General features: G+C 42.4%; 1 pseudogene; it reads left to right on the top strand.

Moving 5' to 3' along the window:
- The first annotated feature begins 1,570 nt into the window (after nucleotides 1-1,570).
- On the top strand, nucleotides 1,571-2,662 carry LOC109252331 (GTPase IMAP family member 4-like; annotated as a pseudogene).
- Nucleotides 2,663-9,775: the final 7,113 nt, after the last annotated feature.

The raw sequence follows: 9,775 nt of genomic DNA, 5'->3' as shown, positions 1-9,775 counted from the left end.
ATTCATTTTATTTTATCTTTTATCTTTTGATCCCTTCCCAGGTTTCACCAATCCCCTCAACCTGGGAACCATCAACCTGTTCTCTGTAACTATGAGCTTGTCTTGTTTTTTTCTTTTTTACATTCCATATATAAGGGAGATGGTGGAGTACTTGTTTTTCTCTGTCTGACTTATTTCACTGAGCATAATTCCCTTGACATCCATCCATGCTGTTGCAAATGGCAAGATTTGGGTTTTTTTTAATGGATGACTAATATCCAATTGTGTATATATGCCATGATTTCTCGGTCCATTTATCCATCACTGGACACTTAGATTGTTTCCATATCCTGGCTATTGTAGATAATGCTGCAATAAACATGGGAATGCAGATAACTTTTCCAGTTAGTGTTTTTTCCTTGGGATAAATACCCAGAAGTGGCATTACTGAATCATATGATCATTTTTTAAAAAAAGGTTTTAATAAAATTTTTAATACTTATTTACTTTTGAGTCAGAGAGAGACAGAGCTAGAGCAGGGGTTTGGTAGAGAAAGAGAGAGACACAGAATCCCAAGCAGGCTCCAGGCTCTGAGATGTCAGCACAGAACCTGATTTGGTGCTCGAACTTATGAACTGTGAGTTCATGACCTGAGGTGAAGTTGGATGCTCAACTGACGGAGCCACGCAGGAGCCCCTCATTTTTTTAAGAGAGAGATAGAAAGGGAGAGGGACAGAGGGAGAGAGATTAAGAGAGAGAGGGAGAGAGAGAGAATCTTAAGGAGACTCCATGCTCAGCGTGTAGCCTATGTGGGACTCAATCCCACGACTCTGGGATCATGACCAGAGCGAATATCAAGAGTCCAACACTCAATCAATTGAGCCACCCAGGTACTCTTTTTCTTTCATTTTTTTTAGTATCAAGGGATTTTATAATAACTTTGGAGAAATGTCAGTAATTTATGACTATAATTCTGTAATGTCTTATTTTAGAATATAAAAACTTCACTGGATTCTAAGCTAAGCTTTTAAACTTTAAAGTTAAATTATATTGTTCTCTCTCATGTCACAACCCCTGACAGGATGGTTGCACACACGAAATAGAAAAAGACACTTGGTCTTTCCACACAGATCGCTTTTGTACCCTTTTGTAGCCTTTTGTATCCCTTTGTACCCTTTTGTACCCTACAAGGATGAGTTGGCTTGTGTAACCTGCCTAGCTGGCTTCTTAATGGGAGAAGAAAAGTTCCATTCTGAATATAAATGGGGGAGGGGAATCTCCTACTGAGATGCCCCAAAGACAGATTTTGTGTTACTTGCTGCATTGCTCTTATGAGGAATAGCTACCAGCAGCAGCAGCAGCTCAGAATTCTCTTTGTAAACTACAATATTTTGTTTCCTCTTCTGTGGGCTACTTAGGTACAAAAAGTAATAGTAAGAAGCTCCAGGAAATCCTGGAAAGTACTTGGGCATTCCCCAAGTATTGCAAGAGAACTTCAGGCTTCCTATAGACTTTGAATAGGTTTCTCCAAAAGGGTCTTCTATAGAGTTCCTGGGAATGCAGCCGTCACTTATGGGAGGGGACCCTGGGGCAACAGAGGAGGGTTGTGTGTGAGGGGAAATGGGAGGCTGTAGAGAGGAAGCAGTGGGATTACCTCCTAATGCTGTGGCTTTTGTTTCCTGATGTCCCAGGGCTTAGAAACCAAGATGGCAGAGATTCACAGTTGAGACTCATCTTAGTGGGTAAGATCGGAGCAGGGAAAAGTGCCATGGGCAACAGCACCCTTGGAGAGAAAGTGTTTCCTTCTAGCACTGCCACAACATATGCCACCAAGACCTGTAAGAAAGGGAGCAGCAGATGGCAGGTAAGAGAAATTGAGTCGTGGATACACCAGGCATTTTTGACACCGAGGCACAGGATGCTGACACCTGCAAAGAGTTTACTCGCTACATCTTCCTGACCTCCCCAGGACCTCACACCCTGCCCCTGATGGGACAGCTGGTCCCGTACATGCAGGAAGAGCACAACGCCATGGAAAAGATCCAGTAAATATTTGGACTCAGAGCTAGGAGATACTTGATTCTCTTATTCACCCGGAAAGATGACTTGGATGGCATCAATTTCCATGATCACTTAGAGGAAGCACCCGAAGGCATCTGAGGGCTGGAGGGCTAGTTCCGTGATCACTACTGCGTGTACAAGAATGGTGCGACAGGAGCTGAGCAGGAGGCCCAGAGAAGCCAGCTCCTGGCCCTGGTCCAGCGCATTGTGGCGTAGAATGAAGGACGATGCTACACTAAGAAGATGTACCAAAAGGCCAAAGAGGAGATTCAGAAACAAATCCAAGAGATGCAAGAATTTTATGGAGCACAGCTAGAGAGACAGAGAGTGCAGGTAAGAGAGGAGTTTGGAGAAAAAATCAGGAAGCTGGAGGATAAACTGGAGCGGCAGAAATGAAAGGAACAAATGGAGAGAATTGGCAGGGAAAGAGGCTTTCTATGCCCTAAAGCAGCAGAACGCCAGATATGAAGGTGAGACTCATTGCAGGAACCTTGAATTGATCATGGAAGCACTGCAGATAGTTTTTCCTGTTTTCTCTCACCTGTTTATGTAAGATTTACCTGAATGAAAAGATCTCCCTATTTCCTGCATATTTCCCGCTGGCCCTGCCCACTGTCTGCCACCCCCCCCCCCCCAACCCAGCCCCCGCACCCCTGAACTCATTCGCCAACCTTGGAGCACTCTCGCTTCTGTCTCTCAGACTCTCAGGACTAAGGGGTATAATCAGATTCAGTGTTGGAGATTGGTAGATGTTTGATTGACTTAACAGGGGAGGGACGAATTCTCAATTTGTGGAACTCCAGAGTAGAAGGTATAAAGGTGGCCCCAAACTTTGTCTATTTATCCCGAGAAAAATCTGGTTTCTTTCTAGATTGGTGGATCTTCTCCCTCTGTTGCTTCTACTCACTTATTTTTCCTTTAGGACACAGTGATCACCTTCCCCCTATGATTTGTTAGAAAGATTTGTTCTTCGTGTTGGGTAATCTATCGGTGGAGATGTTTATAGAATTCTTTCCAGATGAATGGACATTTATGTAGTAAGAGTTTTACAGAAGCATTCAAATTGTTCCTTATCAGCTGTCTACTGAAGGACAAAGAGTTTTTTGGAAAATAGACCTCTAAGAACTCAACTAAGTGAAATGCCAGAAAGAGCAGTTGAAAGACGGAGATTCAACACAGAAGAGAACAACTGTTTGCTGTATTCAGATGTATGTATAGCAACTCTTTGACCTCAATGCAATATATTTGTGAATAACCAGTTCTCTTCTTTTCATGTGAAACTAACTGTTGCCACTTCACCTCCATCACCTCAGACCTTCATTACTTACACCGCCTCGCAGTTGAATTGTTTGCTTGTTATTAAAATAAAAATCTTCTCTTCTCTCATATTTCTATAAGATTGGAGTCCACTTTTTCTTGGAAAATAACTTTCCTGTTTTTTTATTACTTAATTTAAAATTAGTTAATTATTTACTTTGAGAGCAAGAGAGAGAGAGAGCATGAACAGGGGAGAGGCAGAGAGAGAAAGAATCCCAAGCAGACTCCACACATCAGTGCAGAACCCGATGCAGGGCTCAAACCTATGAGCTGTGAGATCATGACCTGAGCCGAAACCAAGAGTCAGATGCTCAATGGACTGAGCCACTCAGGTGACCCCCTTTGTTATTTCTTCTAAGAACACTGAATTTTACTTTTTGGTAAAAGTTCAAGATGATTTTGGAGCTAGTTTTGGTTTACCCTCAGCACATCTCTCCTCTTTTTCCTTGGAAATTCCCAGCCACATTCTCAACCCCTCTGCCAGTCAAACACTACCTTTTCCTTGGATTGATTAATTATTCACTGATAAATGTTATGTGTAACCAAGGCTTCAGAGACCTTTCTGGTTTTCCTGGAACAAAAATTGTCTTTAATATACGTATAACAATAAGAGGTGTCTCTACTCCTTTTCTACTTTTCTCCTGGGTACTTTTCACATTATCCATTCTAAGGTTTCCCAAAGCACATTTCCATGTTCTACCAAGAAGTCCCGGTGTAGACTGAACTTTTAATTAATCTCAAGCATTAGAGAAGCACAACACCAAGAAGCTCACAATCCTTTTAGAAATAGTCACTTAGGAGAAGGGGCCAAGATGGCAGAGTTTTGGAAGTTTTCTGCTTCTTTCATCCCTGAATTTCAGCTAGGTCAGCACCAAAGCATTTTTAACACCTAGAAAATGTATCTGAGGATTAACACAACAATCTTCATAACTTGAGCCACAGAACTTCACAGGTATGCAGCATGGAGAGGTGAACTGGTGGAGAGAGAAGGCTCAGATGTTAGGGAACTATTTTTGCTTGTGGAAAGAGGATTGAGACAGGGGGGAGAGTACAGTAAAAATTCTTCCTGGAAGCAGCTGGAGAGAAAGGGAAAGAGTGGAAACACACATAAGGGACTGAACAAGAAAGAGAGAAAGGAGAAAGAAGAAAGTTCAATGCCACTCTATAAACATGGGAGCACAGGGTTTGAAGTTATACAGCTCAATGCCTGGTGGTGTTCTGGTGGGAAGGGCAAATCCCCAGGAATAGACAGCAAAGTCCAAGGGTGAGGGGTCTCTGGCCACATGGGGAGAGGTGGTTCCCCAGTTAAGAGGACATTTGGTAGAGGCTATGCAGCTTCCCCACAGGCAAAGGTCCCAGCAGACCCTAGAGAACAGCCATTTGCTGGTGTTGAGCAAGGGTGTTAGGAAGCAGTGAAACCTGATGCCAGATGTGTGGTGTCATTTACCATAATCTCTTACATGCTGCTGCTACAAGATTGAGTGAATTTTTTCTGGGAATGTTGGCACCTGGCCATAGTCTCTGGGCTTCAGCAGCAACATGGTCATGCAAATTTTCCTGGGGGCAAGGGCAGCCAGCACCCAAGCAAGTCTTGGCAAGACACTCCCTGAGAGGGTCAGAGTGTGTCCAAGCCACAGGGCCCTCAGAAATGAGGGGTTTGGAATCACAGCCTCATCTGAGATAAAATTCAGAAGGGAGGTACCACCTGGCAGGCTGTTGACTTGGTTCTGGATAGTGTAGAAGCAGGGAGTGGACAGAAGCCAGGGACAAAGGAGGGGTGCATGATTGCCAGTCAGTGAGAGCACAGAGTTCTGATTCTAGAGACTGGGTAGGTAGGTGATACCATTTACATCTCTCCCACCCATGTGCATTCATGGATACAGGCGCCACAATGATCTACCCCAGTAATCTAAGCAGTGCCATCTAGTGTAAACGGAGCCATCACACCAAGCCCTATCCAACTGTGCCAACCAAGCTCTAGAGGAACATGAGTCTCTCCACCACCTTAGTTTACAGACTATAGATTTCTTCATAGTTTGACTTCTAGTGGAAACTGGATATAATTTCACTCATATTTCATTCTGTTCGCTAGTCCATCCATTCATTCTTTTTTCTTCTTCTTTTCTTATACTTGAATATAGAAAGAGAAAAAATTTATTTTTATTTTCTGATTTTATAAAAAATATCTTTCTTTAAATTATATCTACTGTATTTTTTAGTTTCTTGTAAATTTTTTTATTCCATTTTACTTTCAGCATTTCACTCTATTCTGTTTTATTGTATTCATTTTTTTAATTATCAAACATTTTCTTTTTATTCCCTTTCCCCCCCTTTCTTTCCCTTTTTTCTCTATTCTACTGAGTTTCTTTCAGCAACCAGACCAGAACACACCTAGGAACTAGCGTCCATTATTTGACTTTTTTTTGTGTTGTTTTAAATTTTTAACTTTTAATCTTTATTTTTTCATTATTTCTTTTTCATCCAAAATGAAGAAATGAAGGAATTCACTCCAAAAGAAAGAACAGGAGGAAATGCTTCAGACAAATAAGCAAAATGTTTCAACCAGAATTTAGAGTCTGGATAATATAAATATTATCTGGGATTGAAAAAGCATATAATCCCTTTCTGTGCCTCCCTGCCCTCTGCCCCCTGCCCCCTGCCATTTTATAGCAAGTGCCATCGTCCCTCCAATGTCCAGCAGCGTGGTCCCCACCCCTCTCTGGGACCTCACCAGAAAGTGACCTTGATGTTCATCCTACCACTGATATACTCTAAGGGCAATCTAGGCCTTTTTTTATCATGTACCTTAGAATTCTTCGAGCCTCCATGCATTACTCAATTTCAAAACGACTCCTACATGTTATTCAATTACCAGAGCAGGACCGTATTTTTTGGCCTTAAAATCTATATTAGTTCCCCCAGGAGCTGCTGTAGCAAATGACCACAAACTGTTGCTTAAAGAGCAGAAACTTACTGTCTCATTGTTATGGCTACTGTCTCACTGGCACAGGCTACAAGTGCCAAACCGAGACGTTCCCAGGGCCATACTCTCCATGAAGTCTCCGGGGAAGGATCCTTCTTTGCTGCTTCTTAGCTTCTGGTGCTGGCTGGCCTGTTTTGTTATTTGCCTTCTAGATGCTTCACTCCAATCTCTGCCTCTTTTGTCACATGGTGTTCTCTGTGTGTATCTCTGTGTAAACTTCCCTCACTGTGAATTAAACGATTCCAAGCATTGGAGTAGGACTCAACCTTAACTTCATGACATGACATCTCAGAGACCGTGCTCCAAAGTAGGTCACATTCTCAGGTACCAGGAGTTAGGACTTCTTTAGAAGGACACAATTCAACCTAGGATGGATGGTAAGAGAGGGACAGTGTGTGCAGTGTGAGGGTACAGTACCCCTGATCTCTTCCTCTCCAGTCCTCGTTGCAGTTACCAGGTTAACCCATTGGGATAGTTTTCTTAGGTCTCTGCTTCTTGGAAATCTTCTACTGCCTAGGGCTTAGAATCCACATTCCTTGGCCTGGTATTCAACAGTCGTTATAATCAGTCTCAACTTCTCTTCCAAGAATGAGATTCTTCTTGATATCACTGTTCCCGTTAATATCTGTTTACACTTTTGTAAGGAACGAAGGTGATAATGAGGGAGAGGCCAGTGCCTGGGACACAGTGGGCCCTCAGTAAAGGCTGGTAATGATTCCTGCACTCCAAATTGTTAGCTGTTCTCTGCCTCTGTCCAGTATATTTCCACCTCTAAGGCTTGAATCATGCTATTTCTCCCTCTCTTTCTTGTCTGAGTGCAGTTTTGAAAAAAAGCAAAATCATGCCTCTTGGGCAAGTATAAACACATCAAAGATTTTGCTCAACTCATGGCTTGACTAGAGAACCAGTATGATAGTATAATTGCATCAAAGTTCCTTTGAGTGGCTCAATCACTTTAGCGTCTGACTCTTGATCTCAGCTCAGGGCTTGACCTTAGGGTCTTGAGTTTGGGCTCCATGCTGGGTGTGAAACCTAGTTAAAAACAAATAAGCAAAGAATAAAACAAAAAACACAAACAAACAGAAACACAAACTTCATTTGAAATCAAGGATTGATGTGTTCAAGAGAGTAGCAAAATGTAATTTTTGAGTTCTATATTCCACCAGACAGAAAATTCGCTGAGTATCTATAAGGCAGAGATGTGCAAAAACACTCTCTGCCTTTAAAGTGTTGTAAAATATCACGGGTGATCATCAAGCACAGCACCACACAGAACAATAGAACACTCCAGTAATCTCTCTTCCCTATTTCTAAGTTTTGGATCATTTTCATAGCGTTCTCTACTTTGTGATCATAAGCAGTCTCCAACAAGTGTTGTTGATCCTAGTAGATTGTTTTTACTTTGCATGGCCTGATTATTTATACAATGCAGCAAGAATCTTAATTAACCGGAAAAGCCTCCTTGAGTTTGCTCGGGAAATCTAGATCCTAATCATATTAAGCAAGTATCAATTCCAAAGCATAAGCTTCCTTTGGAAATTTTCAACATGAATTTTGAATCAGATTTCTCAAAGCCCCTGCCTTTCTTCTACCCTAGGAGTAGGAAACCAAGGCCCAAACACTTTCTCCAATAACCTTTGCATGCTGTACCCATAAATCTCAGTGAATTTCCCTCTTCCTGAGGTCTCCAAAATTTGCTTAGGTTTCTGGACTACCAGGGAGTGGACTTCCTCAATACCTGAGAGACTGGGATCCTGGATGCCAGATATCATATTAGTTTTCTTATGAAGGTTTTGGAGACATTAGCTCCACATGTAACACCAACAATTGCTCCTTAGTAGTGGTCTGATGGTCTTTGATTAAAAACAGTCACTCTCAGATATCACCCTGTACATATGGCCTTGCTGCAGAATCGATTTTTCCAATGGTATCTTTGTAAACAAGAAGACAGAGTTTTATTCAACCTATGCAAATGGTTCTATCATCATGAAAGTGAATGAAACTCAGTAGAAGCATTTTTTTCTGAATTTTGAGGGTAGGTGAAGATGAGGTAATGTTTAAAGACGGTTGTTGTGGATTTACAAATACACAGTCTACTAATTCGTTTAAGGAGAAAGAAATAATGTTTCCACAAATAGCCATACAAGTAGAACATCAAACAGAATGCCATCAATATTCCAAACAAATAACCACAATGGCACACCTTGAATCCGTTCACTCAGTCCTATGTCATTACTTCTCACTCTGATGGATCTTGAGTCAGTCGTCTGATTTCATGAGTTACATATGCTTCCAGACTGAGAGTCCCAGTAGTCCTGGCTTTGCTCACTGGCACAGTCTGTGCATTGAGTCAGTGCTGCCATCTTGGAAACCTGTTCTGAAGAGTCTCTTTGAGGCAACAGTAGTTCAGAGTACGTCCTACAGTTTTTCCCCTGAAGCTCCAAGACTGTGACCCTCTGGTGAAGACACAAATTCTGAGTAGTCACTTTTGGCAGATCTTCGGAGAAGCCTTAGGAGGATGCAGAGACCTGTTTGAGAACAGGACTGAATGGTTGTGGTTCATAACCGAATATAACATCGTGGAAGACAGTAAAAGGCTCTTTGGGGGGCATGGTCTTTATTTCATGAGGGTTTGGTCAATGTTTCCTTTGAGGGATTCAGCCCCAAGTGCACTGTCACACCTAACACCTCTACCTCTTTTGTGACACGACTGCCGTGAGGCTGCAAGAGGCAGCTCTTCTTGCACATCCGTGGATCCAGAAGACCATTTCATTAAAGACATGTGAGAGCAGGGGTGTAGATAATCCATATCCCTTATCCTGGTAGACAGGCTGTGGAGGTGCTGAGTCTTCCTTTTCATGCAGTGCCCTTTGGGGGTGGAGTGAGTGGGGAGAAACCAGGAAACCTTGAGTGATATCCAACAATTCACTTAAGGGATATTGTTACAAAGTAGAAGTGACAAGTTTGTTTTTTTTTGGCAACAAGAGAGAAGGCTCCAGAATCCCTAACCCCCAACATGATGGTATTTGGGGATAAGGTAAGTGGGTTTCCATGAGTTCATGAATCTGGGGTCATCTTGACGGGATTAGTGCCCTTGTAAGAAGAGATAGCAGAGAGTTGCTTCCTCGTTCCATCATGTATGGACACAGTGAGACTGTGTCATCCACAAATCAGGAAGTGAGCCCTCCCCAGGGATACAAGTTGGCTGGCACATTGGGATTGGGCTGCCCAGTATCCAGAACTGTGAGAGATTAATTCCTGTTGTTCCTGCTCCCAGGCTGTGGTATTATGGCGGTCCACGCCAACTAAGACAGCATCTACGATGTGTAGATGAGCCTCAGAATGGTAATCTATGAGACTAGCGTTGAGGGTTGTATTATTACTACTAAGTACTACCTGTTGATCACTATGGTCTGAGAACCACTTCATGTGTAT

This window comes from Panthera pardus, unplaced genomic scaffold (genome assembly GCF_024362965.1).
Source record: "Panthera pardus isolate Hobbes unplaced genomic scaffold, ASM2436296v1 HiC_scaffold_9, whole genome shotgun sequence".
Taxonomy (NCBI): domain Eukaryota; kingdom Metazoa; phylum Chordata; class Mammalia; order Carnivora; family Felidae; genus Panthera; species Panthera pardus.
Note: the sequence above shows the minus strand (reverse complement) of the source record. Positions and strands in the feature narration are given on the sequence as shown.